Source organism: Macrobrachium nipponense, chromosome 2 (genome assembly GCF_015104395.2).
Source record: "Macrobrachium nipponense isolate FS-2020 chromosome 2, ASM1510439v2, whole genome shotgun sequence".
In the NCBI taxonomy this organism is placed as follows: Eukaryota; Metazoa; Arthropoda; class Malacostraca; order Decapoda; family Palaemonidae; genus Macrobrachium; species Macrobrachium nipponense.
Window position 1 is genome coordinate 84,796,155 of NC_087201.1, and position 19,426 is coordinate 84,815,580.

A 19,426-nucleotide genomic window follows, 5' to 3' on the forward strand; every position below is an offset into this window, starting at 1 on the left:
GAGTAGGAATTTTGAACCGGCAGTGTTGCCAGATCTAAGGAAATTTCATGAGATCTACCGAAATTCTGCTAGATCTCATGAATCCCGAATCACTGTTGTACTCTACTGAATTCTGAAAGGATCTCCAGAAAATCTACTGAAATTATGCTTCCCGGCAGTTGAAAATACAAAATTCTGCATAATTTTATTATAATTTATTTCTGATAGCTCTAATGATGATGAGGCTGAAGATTAATACTGTGATGCATTTATAGTTCAGTTTCGTGTGAAGGATATTAACGATCAGTAATTCAGTAAGTTAATATCCGAATGATAATGGAAGTTATATTTTGTGAAAAAAAAAATGTTTTTCACCAAATATTGAAGTAGGATGTTAATAAAGTTTTGCCTTTATTCATTAAATTTATTTCTGATGGCTCTACTGATGATGGTGGTGGGCTGATAATTAATATGTGATGCATTTATAGTTAAGTTTTGAGTGAGCAAAATTATTATCAATAATTCAAGAAGTTGTATCTGAATAACATTGGAAGTTTTATTTAGTGAGAAAGATTATATTTTTTTTACCAACCATTGAAGTAATAATTATATAAAGCTTTGTCTTAATTCAATTAAATTATTTCTAATAGTTCTAATGATGATGTTGATAATACTGATGATTAATACTGTGATGCATTTGTACTTAAGTTTTGTGTGAACAAAATTATGGTGACTGATAATTCAGTATGTTAATTACCGAATGGTGTTTGTTTTTTATTTTGTGAAAAACCATTTATTTTTTTTTGCAATATTTTTTCACCAGCCATGGCAAAAAAAAAAATAAAATTTTTACATTTATAAAGCTTTTCCTCCGTTTCATTAAATTCATTTCATAAATATCTTAAGGTCCAATATAGTGTGGTGCATCTATCTCTCTCTCCCTATCTATCTGAATATCTATATATATATATATATATATATATATATATATATATATATATGTGTGTGTGTGTGTGGTGTGTGTGTGTGTGTGTGTGTGTGTGTGTGTGTTGTGTCTAATGATTTTTATTTTTTATTGAATTTCTCCTGAAATTTCCTCTGCACCATCTGGCAACACTGTTTCGAAGTCGTCTTGTATCTTGTGAAAGTAGTAACTGTTATGGTTACCTCTTAGCGAAGTAACCGAACTTTTCAAACGCAATCGCTAAGTTGAACATTTAGTGTTCTCGGACTAAAAATTATGGAAAACTAGACTAATGTGTACAAAACTTTAAAGGTTATTAGTATTAGTTATTAGAAGCTTAAAGAGTTAAAGTAATACCAAAGAAGTCTCACGAACTCTTGAATGGTATCTGAACCTGAAGGGTAACATCTTGTTCAGCGACTTTTGCAACCTAGACCGCTAGATGCAAGTTTTACGCTTGGTCCAACACCATCATCCTAGTCACTCATAATCCCAATTAGTGAGTACACTGAGTAGTCAACCACAGTTACGGTAGACCATAGATCTAGGCTACTGTTCTGCGGCGGCCTAGACTATGGCAGTTGCGGTTTTTCTATGCAGTTTTACCTCCTGAACAAGAATTTTAAGTAATATTTATTCGGACGACTGTAATTTACATTTGAACTCTATCCTATGGTGTTTTGGGAAGGCAGTTAGGTATTAGGTAAAGGTTATGCAGCTAGGTAGCCTAGGATTATTACCTAGCCTAGTACAGGTAACGTAATGTTAGTGATTAGTCTAGTAGGGTATACGTAGGCTAGGTACGCACGAATTGTGCATTTTTTCCTTCACGGTATACAAACCTTAACGTCTTTAGCCTATATAGGCTACTATAGGAATTGGGTACTATTCAGTGAAGACGGAAACCGGCTGTTAAATTTGTAACCCACGAACGGCTGCGTTTATGCTGTCAAATTTTACTTATCAGATTATTTTCATCAGAATAGTAATGTTTTACATAGGTACCACTGGAATCGCCAGAAAATGGGGATTATTACTGCAATAAAAGTACTTATTTTTTTTTTTTTTGTTTTTTTTTTTGGCATAGAGAACATTTATAGTTATAGGGGGAAACATCACGACAGGCCAACCCTCATCACGGTGGACGGGTCTTATTCACTCGATATTTAATTGGTGAAACATGAATACAATTGCAACTCTAAGCATACCATTTAAAAGACTGAAGTTTCGTCAACATATTGTGATATATGAAAGCCCCACCTACGAACTAAAATAAGCATGTGAGCTCTTCGTAAAATATGTTTTCAAGGCAGTTTTGAAATCCAATATGGCGGCTACGTTTTGCATGGACGGTTCTCATCAGTGACGGCCACCATCTTTCCCCAGCCTTCCCAGCACTCATTTGAACAATGTTAGCGTATGTATGTAACGTTTATTGATCTTACTCAAGATTGCAGTTGTAATCAGCACAATAAAACAACATTTGTTCCGACACGGCATACAAACCTTCGGTCCTTTTACAATAGGAAGGTACTAGCGGCAGCTGGATAGGTCGTAAGCTTTCGAACAAGGGGTTCGGTAGTTAACTGCTTGTCCGACAGGCGCGCGCGCGCGACTGGTAGGTAAACAAATCACTTTTGCTTTCGGCCTGCTGGCGTGTGGACGTGTATCATCGCTCTCTCCCCGCCCGCTTCATCGTCGTTTGCTTTCGCATGATTGTGTTTTTTTCTTTTTCTATGTATCTAGTGAAACTGAATTGGTAAGTACAATCATTTTCATTGAATTCAATTGTGACTTAAAGGATCTTGGTTCACAACGCCTCCGATTACCCGAGTGCCCGGGGACTGAAGGGCGTAATTGCGGGAATTCATTTTCCCAGAATGATCCTCGTATTGTGTATGCTCCGGTGCCCGAGGGCGGGAGCGCTCGCTCCGAGCGTATATTGGGTTGGAAAATGTGTAGATGAAAATCGTAAAGTAAGTCTCTTTTCATTTTTTTTATAATTTTTTTTGACCTGTATGCCCGTTGCGAACGAAGCAATGCGCTCGGCACGGAAACTTATTCAGTATGAAAGTGGAATCGCAAGTACAGTATTCTTTTTCATTTTCATATATTATTTTTTATTGTAGCAATACTCATTTTGGATCAGTTCCGAGCTTGCCCGGAGATTGATCCTTCCCCCTTTTTTAATTTGAATGAAAGTGAAATCGCAAGTGCAGTTCTTTTTCATTTTCATTTTTTTATTGAGATTGCATTGTTGACTGGGATCAATGTTCCGCTATTCACGGGAATTGATCCTTCCCCTTTTTGTTTTTTATTTGTATGAAGTGAAATCGCAAGCGCAGTAAGTCTTTTCATTTCATATATATTTGTGATTGCATCATTTCATTATGGATCAAGGTTTCCAGAACCTTGATCCTAAAAGGTAAGGAATGAAACCTTTCACTCCCTTGCGCTCGGTACCGAGGGCGCAAATGCGCTCGATCCGAGCCCTTATTCATTTGTGAAGTGAATCGTTTTGCAAGATGCATTTTCATTTTGTTCCTTATTATTGATTGCATCATTTTATTTGGTTCAAGTTCCGCTCAGTCAGGGAATTGATCCTTATGCCTTGTATTCCGTGCCGATGGCACGTATTGGCTCTAGGGCTCTTATTTTGATTTGTTTGTTGGGTACCATGGGGACCTGTGGGCTGGGGTGGGGAACGAGACCCCCCCCACCCGCTCAGTTGTTCCCCCATATGACTCTTCCCCTTGGGGGGGTGGGGGGGGGAGGTTTATCGGCGTTCCTTCTCCTCGCCCTATCCGTCGAGCGCCGGGGGAGGGCGCTCGGTGCCCGATGTACAATTGTATTAGGGGGGTCTTCCACTCGTTCGGGAGGGATCAAACCCCCGCACGAGGGATTTCCCCCCCATTAATCGCTACTACTATTATTTCCGCAGGTGCTACTGCCACGAGGGTGGACCTTGGTGAGGTATGGCGTCCTTCCAATTGCAGAGCGTGCTGGTGTCCAGGGGCTGCGGTTCTATGTCTGGGCCTACTGCGGTCACCCATGGAGTGGTGACCACGCAACCATTGTGACGACGTCCCTCCTCACCTGGTGTACTCGCCTCACGTGGTAACAGTCTTGCCTACAGCCGCTGTGAAGTGCCGGTTCGCCGTACCGAGAGGGGGGCGTGCCGCCGCCGCTCGTGGTTGCCGCGCTGCAGCGACCACACTTCCGCTGCCCTAGAACTCGCCCCTGGACCTGCCGCCGGTACCAGGATGTTGCTGGCTGCTGCTCCACTTCCTGTGTTTCCGGTGCTGCTGCCGTACCTGCCGATTCTGGGCTGACTGTCCATGCAGTTTGCTGCGCTGGCTGGCCCTGCCCCGTTGCTGCGCTTGCTGTTTTCTTGCCGTTGCTGCGCTGGCTGTCCCTACCGATGATGTGCTGGCCGTGCCTGCTGTTCCTGGATGCCCATACCTGCTGATGTCGTCCCTGTTCGTGGTGGTACTACCCCAGACTTTGGTCTGTCTGTACAGGTGCGTCCGGGCCCTGTGGCTTCGGCTACAGCAGCCCCGGCTCCGCCCTGGATAGCATATCTTACGTCTGTCCTGAGGAAGCTGACGAAGAAGAGGAGGAAGGTGTCGTGGTCGTCGTCTTCATCTCTTCATCGTCGTCTCGGCCGCCGCTTTCTTCCCTTCGACTTCTAAGGCTTTACAGCCGAGGAAGAAGAAGGTCGCCTCCTCCCTCCTAAGAAGTCTCCCTCTGGGAGCTTCTCGGGACCCGTCTCACCTCGGTGGGACGGGAGGGTTCCTTCCCGCTGGTCCTCCTGCTCCTTCGGGAGCGGGGCCCCGTCTCTTCTTCCGCAAGGAAGAAGACTAACGGGGCCAGAGGGGTACCGGCTAACACCGGTACTCCTCGCCTGGTGTCAGTGGTTCTGCCACTGCATCAGGGTCCGTCTCGGCCTCTCGTTCGCGGGAGGTACCGAGTGTACGGTCGCCTACCAGCGACCGTGCAGCCAGGAACCAGACCTCTGAGTCCGCTCAGCGTCAGGTTCACGGCACGGGGGGCGGAAGACTGGTGACAGCCGCTCATGCGACTCTCACCAGACAGCTCTCACTCTCGCGGAGTGCAGCTGGCTACCCAGGGACGTGACGGTCCACGACCGACCACGGGCTGAGGCTGGGAAGAGGTCCTCCCGTTCGCCGGTGCCAGCCACGGCTGGAACCAGCGAACGTGACGTGCCGTGAGGACAAGCACCGGTCTCACTGCGACAGTGGAGCCTGCAGGTCGCCTGACCGTCGCTCTCACAGAGAGCGATCGGGAACGGCAACCAGCACCAGCTCTTCTGACACTCGAGATCGGGGGCCGCTGTGCTCAGTCCAGCCGTTCTCCACAGCGAGACGGTTCGACCAGGCCTGCAGCTCGATCGTCACCGCGGTTGACGATCGAACCTGCAGCCCTCCAAGCCTGCTGGTTCTGCCAGCGAGCGACGAGGGAGCGTCAGGTCTGCCTCTCCCGTACCTTCAACCTCCTCGGGTTACACCGGGAGGAGCGAGGTATTGAGGAGTGATCGTGAGGGGTGCGCCCCTCATGATCCCACCACGAGCCCTACGTGCCAGGCACGGTTTTCTTGGACCGACCAGGACGTTATGCGCAAGTGGATGGGGAAGACCGGAGGGAGGGGCTGTCGCTGTTCCCCCTTCTTAGGAGGAAGTTCTCGGAATGCTCTTGTTCGAAGGGCTTAACGTCCCACTCTGCAAGATGCTGTGACTTCCGAGATCCAGAGGAACTTTTGCCGAGGTTACGGCGCTGATTCGTCAGCACAATGACCTCGGGGAAGGATCGCCGCTCCCACCAGCAGAGCCACGTCTCGGCTCGAGTCGTTTTGGGGCCAGAGAGGGAACCCAAATCGACGGTGGGTCGGCCGCGATCGGAGCTTGCCGACTGTGTTTGAACCAGGTAGTCTCTCGTCTCCGGACAAGAAGGCTCTCTCAGTTCTGGACGGTCGAACAAGCTACTTCACCTCCTCTACTGCGACAGAGGCTTTTATTGATACGTGTCCTTCGGACAACCGTATTTAATACCCCTTCGTTCTCCTCCTGAGGTTTCGACTCGACGAGGACTGGAATGAGTCGGAGCGGTATCGCTCTCTACTGTCAGGTGTCGATCAACCCCACCCAGACAACGTTCACAGTGGCGGCAGACACTTACCTACAGTATGAGTTCGTAACCCTCCTCGGGAAAACGTTTTCTCCTGACGATACGTTTTTCCCAGGCTCTGAGAGGCCATCGCCGTAAGGCGATGGCTGCTCCTTTTCCTTCTCCAACTGCTAGATCTCGATTTCTACGGGAATCGAGAGGACCACCAGCCGATATCATCTGACGAATTCGGTGGGGGGTTTCGCAGCAGAGTGCTTAGAATTCTACGGAATTTCTAGCGCACTCAGAGTGTTCAGTTTTTTACGATCTCCAAACACTCAGGCGAGACCACGGTCCAAAGTGAGCGAGAATCCCCACCCGATAATTTTTGTTACACGATAATCGGGAACCTCGCTTATGCTCGAATTCCTGTAATTTCTAGCATTTGGAAGAAGACTGCTGCTGAAAGAAGAGTATCTCACAGTAGGCGGCTTAACCTGGAATAGAGAAGAACGGACGGGAACTTCCAGTTTGGCTTGAACTATCGTCTTCGGTATTCTGTTCACCATTGAAGCTTTCCTTTGGGAAAGACTTCTCCTTCACTCTCTTGACTAGAGAACGAAGGCGGTCGATCTCCAATCCTTAGTCTCATTCCTCGAGGGGAAAAGAATTTAGGATGGAGGTCGTGGTACAGAACCTACAAATATACTACGTATATTACCCTCGGCGACATGATTCTTTAACAGTTGAATTGTCCGTGGGGTAGGCGCATACCGTAGTTAACTCTACGGTTTGTGACCGAGATAGAATTGTATCTTAATTGAACTGCAACTCGGGGTTGCCTGCAACCTCCCAGCAGTATCAGTTTTCGATTTTAGATACTTGGTATTGTCATGACAACACCAAATCAGCTTTTGTATTTTACCGAAATCCGTTTTCGGTTAAATATAATTGCTCGAGCGTATTCTTTATGCTCGATGGTTCTAGCCGAACGCATTCCTTCGTGGAATAATGGATTACCTGGCAACTCAGGATGACGAGTCACCGAGAGCTACTGCGTATTGAACTGCCTGATAGCGGCTCAGTATCAGCTAGGTCTCGGAGATGCACGGTCGGTTACGTCTCTCTCTCCCCTGGTTGGATTGACTACCGAACCGTATCTCTGCCCAACAATCATGGACTTAGGTCTCTGATTAACGGGGATTCTCGCAATAATGAAGGACCATCTACTGCTGTGGACGCTCGATTTCATCGCCTTCGACATTGCGAGAATTTTCAACAGAGATATCTCTTGGACTCTTTCATCTTTCTGTTTACCGCACGGTAACAGAATCTGTACTAGTCAACCGCTGCATCGCACTGCGATAATGCGAATGATTTTTTTGCAGACATCTGAGTTTGTCTTCAAAATATCTCGTATTCGTAGGTGTGCAATTTCATGCTCGCCCCGAATTAAACAGATATGTCAGAAGACATCGCCTACTCTCCGACCTGACAGCTCTACTTCCAAATGTTCAGCCCATGAGAAGCAGTTCTTCAGGCAGTAGTTCCCTGTCTTCATTACTGGAAGCGCTCCGCTTTTATTGCAACTACGATCCTCACCGGACAGCAATCAATAGCGGTTAGCGTTCTCAGTCTTTGTAGCACAGGTTCAGAATCTTGAGATCCTTCTCTCGGTTCAGCTGTGAAGACGTAGGTTGCATTTTCTGTACACCTTCGTCTTCAACGTCACATAGTGTTGTTTCTCCTTACCCGAGAATCAACTATACTATGAGATATCTTGCCATCAAGGACCTCGGTCTCTAGAAGGCAATTGACTTTCGCCTGTTGGGCACATGCCTTAAGAGAGTCATCACCTTGCCTTCTGGCATCGGTGACGAACAAATTATTTGTTTAGGTCTCTTGGCATAACCCTTTTAAGGCGAAGGTCACGTGACTTGCTCGGGTGCTTGGACAACTTGCCTCCTACCGAACGCAGTCGTAGCAGCTGTCAGAGCGCCCAAGTCTGTTACGAACTTCGCTGTGACTTAGTTCGGTTGTTCCATAACAATCTTTTGTCGTCCTAACGCTTGTCACAGTACCCATACCATCGACACCCAACATTGAGTGTCGGTGTCCTATCCACTACCGAGAACAACAACTTCGCTGCAGACGGGATAGACCAGTATGGGTACGGACATCACCGAAGTCGAGAAGAGGGATAGGTCATACGACAATTCCCTTCTTTTCCTCTGAGGTAATTGCATGACTTTGCCTGCGAAGTCAAGCATCCAGGGGATGGGGATTCGTGACGCTCGATTTCGTACCGAATTCGTAGCGAAGACTCTGAACCCTTCGGTTCCTGACGATCGGTTAGAGTCCTTCACAGTCCCCTCCCTAATGGACTTCACCGCCTTCCTTCGATGCGAAGGAGATGCTGCTTTGTCCTGTTGAAAGCACGATCGCGCTTTCTGAAGAAACTCGATATCCCAGGCGGAAGGAGTGTTGAAGACTCTTCGTCAGCACCAAGATGACCTAGAAGTACACTCCCTCGAGTTACACAAGAACTTCTCCGTGGCGCAGGCTGAAGGCAGGGTCTGGTACAACCAGACCACTGGCACCTCCTTCTACCTTTTGGATATTGCCCACAGGTCCTTGGATCGTTTTCCTTAGGACCCGTGGTGGCTGCTCAACACGTTGTGTAGCTAACCCAGACCCTAGCAGGCTGAACAGCATCGAGTCCCTGGTGTGACTGTATGAATAGATAGTGAATGAGAAAGTGACTGGCTTCTTCTCTTTCTATCTTTTCTACCCCTCTACCTGTGGGAGAGGGATACGGTCATTACCCTGCTGGATAAGGACGAGATGCCGGTGAGCTATATGACAGAGCCCATCTATCCCTTTCACTAGGGATAGGAGTCAGAATCCACCACTTCCTTCTACAAGGGGGGGAAGTGGATGCCTACAAGAGTCAAACCCATGACTTTATATTTGCTCCTGTACAGGAACAAGTTCTTGCATTGCTGGTACGAAGAGATGCGCATGCCCCTCTCTTAGTACTCGGTCCAGAGGTCTGACCATTGATCCTGCGGTGCACACCCCGATCAATCGGACAGAGGCTTGGATCCCTCCCTCGCTCTTACGACCAGGGAGGCTTCCAAGGTTGGGCGAACACCAGTCTGTTCACAAAAGACTCAGATTCCTCCACCCACCGAACGTGAGTCTTCCTATTGTAAAAGGACCGAAGGTTTGTATGCCGTGTCGGAACAAATGACAATTTGTCCAAAATTGCATTTTTCCTAACTATACAAACCTGAGGTCCTTTTACACATAGCCCCACCTCATGCCACCCCTCACTCTGCAGTTTTGCTTGGGCCAAAAGCAAAAGTGATTTGTTTACCTACCAGTTCGCGCGCGCCGGCGCGCCTGTCGGACAAGCAGTTAACTACCGAACCCCTTGTTCGAAAGCTTACGACCTATCCAGCTGCCGCTAGTACCTTCCTATTGTAAAAGGACCTCAGGTTTGTATAGTTAGGAAAAATGCAATTTTGGACAAATTGTCATTTTGTTGCCTATATTAGTGAAAGTATGAAACTTGTTATTCCCGGGGTTATGGTTGGAACTGAATTCATTCTTACCTTGTAATCGGCGGTTTTTATCCTTACTGCCATCACAACTGAAACTCCACAGTGCTTATTTGATTGTTATTATACACATTTTGGTCTCAGTTCACTCCACATTGCACTTTAAACCCGTTGCTGTTCCTGGTTTCTAAGCGCGCGCGCGCCATAAACACAATTTCGAACAGCAGACGACGACAGACGACGAAACTGCAAAGTTTTATTCCCTAAACTGTTTACTTTACTCGTTATTTAGTTTAAATTTACTTTGTTATTTAAAAATTTTGATTTAATTCATGTATATTATCCCTTTTTTGCAACCAAATTACCCCGAAAAATTACAGATATTTCTAAAGTAGATAAAATCAAATGTTTCTAACGTTTTCGTACATCTGGCTGCCGAAAACCATAGAGGAACGAATACGGAAAAGTGCAGAGGAAACGACTACGTTTTTTTTTTTTTTTGCTTATTTGTTTTTGCTAGCACTTTTCATGATTTCAGTCTTTATTAGTATTTTGAATTTCTTTAATAATCGTATGCCAGAAATAAATGTAACCTTTAATGTTTGCATGCTAAGAATGGCAAAATCATCGTTGCCACATTAGTGGAGGCTTCACACTACGCCGTTCCATTATTATCCTGTTAAGCGTCCGCCCCTGATGAGCTCGCTGCTAACGTACGTCACGCTTTTTTTTGTAATCAGTTAATATTGATTTTTATGCTTGTTATTCATACTGTAATTAACTGTAGGAAATTCTCTCTCTCTCTCTCTCTCTTCTCTCTCTCTCTCTCTCTCTCTCTCTCTCTCTCTCTCTCTCGGATCCAGTCACTCGGCAAAGAAAAGTCATCTTCACTCCCCGCAATTGAAGAAAAGTTTGTATCACACTGGGAGGATTCAGAACTTGAGCTCTCATCATCAAATAGGTTTATCAATATCACACTCCTCATCTAGTATTTAGAATTGATCTCACCTAAAGAAATATGCCTCCTCTTTGGGACATTCATTGTGAAAGACGCGAAATCCAATTTGTCTTGATAAACGCCCGAAGCGTATTTGAAAGAAAACCAACAGGGACAGGCAGTTTTCTAGCATAAGCGACCACCAGGAAAGAGTTTGCCAGGCTGGAAATAAGTTTCCCATGTGCTGAGAGTGTTACCAAATGATGTTCCTACACTTTCTATACGAGTAAAACGTATTATTACGGGCTGACTGCTTGACAAGCACAGTTAAAGTCTTGAACGTAATATCCCGTTGAAGGCGCTACCGAGTAGATCGCGGTAAACGTATTATTACGTGGGTGACGCTTACAGGTTATAAACTGTTTCCCATGAATTCTAGTTGTCATAGTAATGCAATAATGATAAATTGCTTTAATATTTATGTATATATACTTCCAATACATAGCCTAATTTCACCAATTTCAACGTTTTGTGTGTAGTCTTATACCCAGTTTGGAGGGTCAACACATACCGAATGGCAACAGAGAGAGAGAGAGAGAGAGAGAGAGAGAGGAGAGAGAGAGAAGCGAGAAGATGGTAGGAAACGAAGAAGAAAAGGGATGGAGGGGGGGGGGGGGGGGGGGGGGGGGGGGGGGGGGGGGGTTGGGGAGAGGGTAGGTGGAGCTTTATACGCGTGTTCGTATCCATTTCTGCATAATGGAGTTTTTGTCTCTTGGTACAAGGACAAGTGTCGTTATTCTTTACGATTAGTGATTCACGATACCCTTATAAATTACGGCACTGGGTGTAATGCACTATAGCAAAATCTCGTTCTGTTAAGAGTGTTTGTCGTTACAGAAATAGGTATTGCCCAAAAAACCTGCTTGCACTGTCTCTGAAACCCATAGTAGACATGCTGCTTAGTTGTCAATCAAGTTTTTATAACCAAGTATTTTTTACAAGCTAGCTATTGAATAAATTTGTATTTTTCTCAGTCAAAACATATGCCCCTCAATGCTAACTTTCCTCCTACTTTTAACGACTTTCGGTCATTGCAAATTCGGCCCCATAATTTCTTATGGTGCGAAAACAGACAGAGGCCCATGGACCGAAAACAATTGCGTCACACTACGGCGATTATCCAGCAGTAAAACATCTTCATATATCCAAAAAGTAAATAATAAAGTATATATGCGCATTACGATTATAACATTACATGTATAGCTGATAACAATCTGCATGAATAACTGGTAACTGTTCTGCAATGACAGTTGAGTATAGCAATTATTTACAATAGGTACGAAAGTCAAGATGTCGTGACGTCATAATACAGAACTTGAAAGAAGTTCTAATTCAGAAAAATAATTACTTAAATTGAGTCAGAGTCGAGTTACTTTTTCATAACGAATATTTTCAAATTAATCATCATAAATATGTAAAATATTGATGTTTTTTCTTACTACTTATTTAAAAAATTAGCCAAGAGCAACGCTTCTCGTCATCTTCTACCCAAACACAGCTGTTTTACGCCTGGCTTGTTGTTGGTGAGAAATCGTGTTTCGATTGTTGTGATAAAAGTGCTCCAGCGTCTGTGGGTACAAGTGGTGTGCGGATTTATCACAGGATGGAAAGTTTGTTGACACAAGCGACTCCGTAAACATCGAGATGGCGTCAATCTTCGAAACATTTTTAGTTGTAAGTAAAAATTTCTAAAGCGTTTTGGTGAGATTTCCACTGCCGTGGGCGCCATTTTCAGTACCCTCTGTTTAAATCTTAAAATTTGGCCTTAATTTCTAACTTTGGAGAAAATACTTACTTCGAAAGGAGAGTAGAGGTCTTTAGCTCCGTTTCTCACCAACAAGAAGTCGCGACTGATGCCCATCTCGGGTGTCAGGACGCGTTTATAATGTACTTTTTCGGAGGGTGGCTTGCATTGATTGTAGGTGGCCTGCTTGCCTGCTGTGATGTTCTACCCTATTGTGAAATGTAAAGGGAAGTTTTTTTATCTTTTAATTTTCGACTGTCTGTCAACAAAACACTTATACAGGTCGTGCAATTTCTATCTTAGAAATAGGAGAAAAAAATCAGGTATATATGACTAGTAGCTCAACAGTTATTAAACATTTAACAAAACCATTTCCCACAGAGTTTCAAGAGAGAATCGTCCTCTCGCGATTAGGGAGAAACACCGCAATGTGGATCAGCCTTATTCACTCGATATTTAATTGGTGAAACAAGAATACAATTACATCTATAAGCATACCATTCAAAAGATTGAAGTTTCGTCAACATAATGTGATATATGAAAGTGCCATACAAACTAAAATAGCATGTGAGGTCTTCGTAAAGTATGTTTTTCAAGGCAGTTTTGAAATCCAACACGGCGGCACCCGCGTGAGTGGCGTATGTAAGCCAGCGAGCCACCATCTTTCCCAGCCGCCCCAGCACTCATTTGAACAATGTTAGCGTATATATGTAACGTTAATTGATCTTACTCAAGATCGCAGTTGTAATCAGCACAATAAAACAACATTTTTATACATTCAACTTACCTGTCAGATATATACATAGCTATTACTTACTCCGTTGTCCGACAGAAATTCGAATTTCGCGGCACACGCGGCAGGTAGGTCAGGTGATCTACCTCCCCGCCGCTGGGTGGCGGGAATAGGAACCATACCCGTTTTCTAATTCATATTTTTTCTGTCGCTTGGAATGTAAACAACGTTTGCAGTTCTCCTGATGGATTTTCGTGTTTCATCGCCATCGATCGTCTGGGCTAACTTTTACAGGGAAGTAATGGATCTTTGGTTCGGCATACGCTTTTGTTAACTTTTAGAATTTTTTGATAAAATTAACTTCGAAAATTTCGAAGATTACTGACGTGTAACTACCGAAGTTTTCGGTAGACACTCATCCACTTTCGCGAAAGTGAATTACTTATACTTTCATGAAAGGGAATTACTTATATATATTCATTAATAAAAATAAGTGTTAGAGTTTGATTGAGGAAATATATATCTTTCTTCCTAGTTGGGGAAGTCAGAAAAGTAACTATCCTTTAGAAGCTTTATTAGCTCTTGTGTTAACGAGCAATTATAGTAGTAACAGTACTAGTAGTTGTTGCATCCTCATCACCTTCTTACTCCGCAGAATCTACAATATCATATTTGCAAATTGTAGACTTTGGATATAGTTCAAATGCGAACTCTTAGAACGTAAGAAGTGAATATAGTGTTCCCCCATTACAATGGAGGGTGCGTCTGATCGGCTCTGTCTCGCTCTCAGGTCTAGACCTCTTCCAAGCTCACAAGCCCAGAGGAGAAGGAATGTCGAAAACCGTAAGGAGGTTTCAGAGATCCCCACCGGTCATGGCGTCCCCTCGGCAGGTTCTGGTAGAGCGTCCCAGACTGCCAGGGATAGCCATTGGTTAAAAGGCATCCTAAACAGTGTTTGTTCCGATACGTAATACAAACCATCGGTCCTTTAACAATAGGAAGTAGCTAGCGGCAGCTGGAACGGTCGCAAGCTTCGAACAAGGGGAGAACGGTAGTTAACTGCTTGTCCGACAGTATCTGAACCCTCACAGGCTTTGCATTCGGATTCGGCTTCTGAAATCGCCAATCTGAAGGCTACTCTTCGTAAGATGAAGACAAAAATGGCGGCCATGCAAGGTAAGGGAAGTGATAGTGATTTACTTAGTGAAGTGAGTGTTCCCAGTGTTGTGGAGGGGGCGTCTGACCGTCCCTGCGATGCTCCCAGGCCTAGACCTCTTCCAAACTCACATACCCAGAGGAGAAGGAAAGTCGAAAGCCGTACGGAGGTTGTGGGGAATCCCCAACGGTCAGGCGTCCCTTCAGCAGGTTCTGTTTCGCTACAGACTGCTCAGGACCGCTTTAATAGAAGCGTCCTACGAGATTGTTTCTCGTCGTCCGGTTCTCCTTCACCTAAACGAGGGTGGAAAGGACTCGATCTTTCTAGGCCATTGAAAAGGCATTGGAAAGAGCCCGCCGTTTGACTCGAGACCGGAGCGCTTCTCGGAGGAAGCCCCCTCTTCTATCAAGAAGTCTAAGATGGTCTCGACGGCCTCCTCGATGGTAGTTGAGGATCGCACACCTTCGAGGTCTCCTGCTTCTTCTTCTATTGAAGAGGACGCTGGTGTGGCTTCCAAGAGGATATTGTTAGCTGTGCAGGAACAGTTAGCCTCTTTAGTTGGAGTTCTTTCGAGGGATCCCCCTCGCAAGAAGGACGCTAGACTTCCTATTAAGAAGTCTCGTCTTCTTTCGCCTGCCAGACGTGAAGCGTCCTCCAGGCATGAAGAGCCTTACAAGCGCGAGACGTATTCCAGGCGCGAAGATTCTTTCAGGCGTCAGGAGCTATCCGAGCGAGTTGCTCTAGATAAGGATACTCTCAGGCGCGAGGCGCCAGCCAGGCACGAGGAGTCAGCCAAGCGCGAGGCGCCAGCCAGGCGCGAGGAGTCAGCCAAGCGCGAGGCGCCAGCCAGGCGCGAGGAGTCAGCCAAGCGCGAGGCGCCAGCCAGGCGCGAGGAGTCATCCAAGCGCGAGGCGCCAGCCAGGCGCGAGGAGTCAGCCAAGCGCGAGGCGCCAGACAAGCGCGAGGCGTCAGCCAGGCGCGAGATGCCAGCCAAGCAACAAGCTCCAGCCAAGCGCGATGCGCCAGCCAAGCGCGAAGAGCTTGCCAGGCGTGAGAAGTCAAGCAGACGCGAGACATCTAGTAGACTTGAGAGAGAATCTGTTCACTCGATGAGTCCCTCTCCTAGTAGGAGTTTGTCGCCAGTAGAGAGAGAACTTGGTGAAGATCCTCTCGTATTTCAAGCCGATTCTCCGCACGGTGTGGACGTAGATTCGGAAGACGAGGCTAACGGTAGAGAAGGCTTCTCTAACTATAGAGTTTTGACAGACCTTCTTTTGCAAGAGTATGGAGATTCCTTGACTCCTGCTGCTCCTCCTTCGCCTCGATCACTGTTTTCGAGTGCGATTGTACCTAAGTCTTCGTCGGTTTTTGAAGATGAGACCGACAATCTCGATGAAAAGAGCTCTACAGTCGCTTGACAAGTGATGTTATCAAAGAAGGATCTGGTCCGAACCAACCCCTTCTGTATGCCTCCAGCCATACTTTCTGGAAAAAGAGGTGTGTGGTACCGAACTGGGGAGGGAGAACATCCGGGCCTTTCTCTCCCAGCATCGGCAGAAGCAGACTTTTCAACCTTGGTTGATTCATCGCGTAGACACGCTTTGAATGGAGCTCGTGTGACTTGGGCGATTTCTGAGACTGATCATCTCCTCAAGGGCCTCTTGCATATTTTGGAAGTTTTTAATTTCTTAGACGGTCCCTTGGGGTGATGTCTAAGAAGGCTCATGAACTCGGAAGGTCTAGACCCCGAAGTCATTCTTAGTATACTGTCATGTATTGACAAGCAGTACAAGAGGCGGATCGGGAAAGTCTCCTCCCTCTTTGGAGCGGTACTCCTTAAGAAGAGGAGTATTTTTAGTGCCTTCTTAACCAACAAGGCGGTTTCACCCTCACAGAGAGCAGCCCTGGTTTTCGCTCCATGTCAGACTTCTTGTTTGTTCCGATACGTAATACAAACCCTCGGTCCTTTAACAATAGGAAGGTAACTAGCGGCAGCTGGGACGGTCGTAAGCTTCGAACAAGGGAAGAAAACGGTAGTTAACTGCTTGTCCGATCGTGCGCGCGCCCGCGCGCCCGAGAGGTGAAGAATCACTTTTTGCTTTCGCCGCGGGTGTGAAGGACGTGTTCGTCATCGCTCTCTGCCCGCTTCATCGTCGTATGCTTTGTTTATATTGTGTTTTCTACTAATGGTTTGGTTTGACTTGAAAATGAAACTGTGTAAGTACACTGTTTTCATTTTCATTACTTAATTATGAATCAACATGGAGCTATCGCCGTAGAGACGGCGATTTCCGCTCTTTTCATGAATTGAACCCTTGAATTATGTCTCGGTGCCGAGGGCGGGCGCACTCGCGCCGAGTCATGTATTTTTGGGCGAAAGTGTGTAATTGAAAGATGTAAGTACTCTTTTTCATTATATTTTTTGCCCTGTGCGTTCGTTGCCGAGAGCTTGATTGCGCTCGGCAAGAGCCTCTTATTTTGTATGAATAGAATGCAATGAAAAGTGGATTCGCAATGCAGTTTTCTTTTCATTTTCATTTATTAATTGCATCAAATTTAATTTTGGATCAATTTCCGCTCTTACCGGGAATTAATCCTTACGATTTATTGCTGTGAAGTGAAAATAGCAAGTGCAGTATTGTTCATTTTCATATATATTTATGATAGCATCATATTATTATGGATCAAGTTTCCGCTCTTACCAGGAATTGATTTTTCCCTCTTTAAGTTCTATGAAGTGAATCGCAAGTGCAGTTATTCTGTTTCATTTTCATATTACTTTTCACTGCTGTCGGGGGTAGGGGAAGCGAAGGTCTGCCAGGAAGTCGTCGGAAAGCTCTCCCGCGACTCCCCTTGGTATCCGATTCTTCGTCTTCTTTCCTGCCCCCCCCGCTCAGCTTCCTCGTATTTTGTTTTTGGGGTCTTCCTTCCGTTCGGGGGTGGGGCATGTCTCCCCCCCCTCCCCCCGTGCGTGAGGGAACCCCTCTTACTAATCTGTGCTGTGCTACCGCAGGTGCTACAGCCGGGTGCGGGGACGACCTTGGACCAGGTATGGACCACTGCGGCTGCAGGGCGTGCCTAGCATCCACGATCTGCCTGCAGAGTCTAGCGAGGTCTGGGGCGGTGACCTTGGAGTGGTCTCCACTACAACCTTCACGGCCGATTATGCTGCTTCCCCCCGCTGGTCTACATCCCCATGCTGTGTCGGTGACGCCGTCTGCCGCTTCTAGGGCCCGGTCGCCGCCGTACCGAGGTAGGGGTATGCCGCCGCCCGCCTGTGTTTTCTTCGTGTTGCCTGCCCCAGACTTCCGCTGTTCCCAGCAGCTCGCCCTGGACGGCCGCCAGTACCACGCTGGCTGCCGATGATTCTACGAGGCGATGGCTGGGCCTGCCGTACCTGTCGCTGATGTGGTTCCCGCTACTGGCTTGGCTGTCCCTTCTGTGTTTACCGCTGCCGCTGTCCTGCCGCTCCTGGGAGCTGGTTGCTGTTCCTGTCGCTCCTGGTTCCTGCGCCTGTCCATGCTGGTCCTGCCCATGTGTGTCTTCCCCCAGTCCCAGGTCCTTCCGGACAGGTGCAGTCGGGCCGTGTTGCTTCGGCAATAGGCCCGACTCCGGCCTGGATGGAGGACCTGACGGACTGTCCTGCGTGAGCTGACGAAGAAGAGGAAGGTGTCATCTTCGTCTTCGTCTGTTGCTGCCTCTCCCCTTCGACTTCTAAGGCCCATAAGCCGAAGAAGAAGAAGGCTGCCTCCCCCCCCCTAAGAAGTCTCCTTCGGGAACTTCTAAGGGCCCGTCCCACCTCGGTGGGACGGGGGGGTCCTTCTGCTGGTCCTCCTGCTCCTTCGGGAGCGGGGCCCGTCTCCCCTTCCGTAAGGAAGAGATAGACGGGGTACCAGAGGAGTATCGGTTAGCTCTGGTACTTCCTCGCCTGGTGCTAGCGGCGATGCGCGTACGCCAGGTTCCGGCTCGGTCTCGTTCGCGGGAGATCCCGAGTGTACGCTCTCCCTCGGGAGACCGTGCAGCCAAAGTTTCGGCGCCAGAGTTCGCTCGGCGCCCAAGACCACGGCACGGAGCAGAAAAGGATGGCGAGAACGAACTCAGGTGACTCTCGCCAGGCCAGCGGGCCGCTCTCGCAGCGACCAGTCTGGTAACCGGTTTTGTTATTCCCCTAAGAAGACTCTTCGGGAAGGTCTTCGAAGGGCTCGTCACATTCCGGTGTGACGGGGGGGGGTTCTTAATCTGCTGGTCCTCCTGTTCCTTTTCGGGAACGGAGGGGCCCAGTCTCCCCTTCTGAGAAGAAGAAGAAGACGGGGACCAAGGGCCAAGTCGTGCTGGCTACCGCTGTACACCCTCGCCTGGTCTTTTTTTTTGGGGGGGGGGCAGCTCTGCTGCTAAGTCAGGTACCGGCTCGGTTTCTCGTCCGCGAGAAGTTCCGAGTGTACGATCTCCTTCGGGTGACGTGCAGCCAAAAGTTAAGACGCCTGAGTTCGCTCAGCGTCATGACCGAGGCACGGAGCAGAAGACTGTCGAGAGCCGCTCAGGTGACTCTCGCCAGGCCAGCGGCCGCTCTCGCAGCGACCAGCGGTATCGGCTGGTGGTGTGACGTGTCTCTTGACCGGCCACGGGTTGAGGCTGGGAAGAGGTCCCCCAGGTCCCCTCGACCGACGGTACCAGCCTCGGCTGGTACCTAGCGGTTTGACGTGCCGCGAGGACGCTCACCGGTCTCACGGCGAAAGCGAGCTCTGCAGGTCACCTGACCGCCGCTCCCACAGGGACCGGGCGGATACGTTGACCAGCAGCAGCTCGTCTGACGCACGGGACCGGGGTCGACGTGCTCAGTCGAGCCGCTCGCCACAGGTGAGCGGCACGGCCAGGCCTGCAGATCGATCCCCACCGCGGGTTGGTGATCGCTGCAGCCCCCACGTACGCTGGTCCTGCCAGCGAGCGGGGGGGGGAGCGTCAGGTCTGTCTCTCCACTACCTTCAACTTCCTCGGGCTACACCGGGAAGAGCGAGGTAGCTAGGAGTGATCGTGAGGAGGTGCGCCGCTCACGATCCCGTCACGACTCTGCACGTGCCACGTATGGTCTTAGGACCAACCAGGACGTACGCGCAAGTGATTGAGGCGACCGTCAGGGGGAGAGGGGGTAGCGTCAGTTCTGTCTCT

General features: G+C 47.6%; 1 long non-coding RNA gene across 1 annotated transcript in view; it reads left to right on the forward strand.

The window, feature by feature from the left end:
* Nucleotides 1–1,132: 1,132 nt before the first annotated feature.
* LOC135220751 (uncharacterized) overlaps nucleotides 1,133–19,426 on the forward strand; it is a 186,567-nt gene continuing 168,273 nt past the window's right edge. The window contains exon 1 of the long non-coding RNA XR_010315782.1: nucleotides 1,133–1,442. This is a non-coding gene — a long non-coding RNA (uncharacterized LOC135220751). The remainder of the gene's footprint in view (nucleotides 1,443–19,426) is intronic.